This window comes from Rattus norvegicus, chromosome 16, assembly GCF_036323735.1.
Source record: "Rattus norvegicus strain BN/NHsdMcwi chromosome 16, GRCr8, whole genome shotgun sequence".
NCBI lineage: Eukaryota > Metazoa > Chordata > Mammalia > Rodentia > Muridae > Rattus > Rattus norvegicus.
The window spans coordinates 38819538-38821115 of NC_086034.1; positions in this window are offsets into that span (position 1 = coordinate 38819538).

Genomic DNA, 1578 nt, shown 5'->3' on the forward strand with positions numbered 1-1578 from the left:
TGACTTCTCTTTTGCATAGAACCAATCTTTAAACAGCCTGACATTCATTTTCATCTTTGTTTGACAAGAGTCAGCCTTTCCCTTTTTATTTAAACAGAGAATTAGAATATGTTGGGGTAGATGGTCCCCAAATCTTCTAAGAAATGGGTTTTGCCCTATATAGCAAATACATTGCTTTTGATTCTAATTAGCACATAATCAATTTGTGCAGTGAAATTCACTACCAAATAGAAATTAGCTGAGGTAGCAAGAGAGAAAAAAAGAGTATGTAATTTTAATAACTAGCATGTGATTGACATTGTGTTAAGCATTATAAGATTGTTTTATCAGCATGTGAACAAATCCAATGAGGCTAATTTCTTTTCACACACAAGAAAACTGGAAAGCAGCAGGGTGAGGTGGCTTAGATCATAAAACATGAAGCAAAGGAAAGATATTTAAGCCTGAGTTGATCCTCCTTTGAGCCTACCCTTTTGGTTGCTGCTCTTTGAATTTGGAAGTGAGCTCAAGCTCAATGTTGAGAAGTAACAACTCACCACCAAGTTGGCCACCTTGTCTCAATTGTTCTTTTGAGATGTATGGATGATTTTATAGTTTTAGGACCCAGACTCTGTTTTGGAAGTCACTCAGTTTCAGTCTTTCACTTGCCTTGTCTCTACATTATTAAATTTATATAATATTTACTTTTGGTTGGGGAAGAATATTAATTGAAAAACATCACTAACAAAAACACTAAAATACTTAGCACAGAGCTTGTCTTGAATGAGTCTGTGGCTTCTACACAAGCTTGAGGTAATTATTGCTAAGTATACACTTATAACTAGCACTTAAGTGTATATTTTCAAATTCTGGGTCTATATTATAGAATATATATACATATATTTCACTATAAATTCTATCTATCATCTATCTATCATCTATCTATCTGTCATCTATTTAACTCTCTGTCTGTCTATCTGTCTATCTATCTATCTATCTATCTATCTATCTATCTATCTATCTATCTTCTATCTATCTACCTATCTGAGAGAGAGTGTACCTCTTATGAAAAATGGTTAAAATCTACAATTATCCTGTTCTTGGCACTCTTACATTCTGTTTGAGCTGTCTTATCAGATGTAGTCAGTGTCTTTTTAGGGACCATGGCAAGATGGTGACATGTAGTAGCAACTTGCTTTCTCATCAGATTTCCATAGAGAACGACCTCAGGAACTTCATCAACAGATTCATCTGTTGCTTTGTGATTAGCTGCTTTATCACCGAAAGACTTTTACAGATTTAATGGTGTGTCTTTTCTGAAATTTCTGTATTCATCCTGCTAAATAATCATAGTTTCTTTTGCAGTGGTAGATTTTTGCTTGTGTGACTTTCATTGCATCAGTGGTATTTATCATTGTCACTCAGAGAGACCAAGTCTTTCAGTCAAGACACTGCTTTTTTAAAAAACAAACAAACAAACAAAAAAACTATGCACCATGTTTCCCGTTCCTCATTATCTCTCCTCACCTTTAGCACCAAACAACAATTTATCTGTTTCTTGAGGTGACACTAGATGGTCATTTAGGTATCATACTCTTT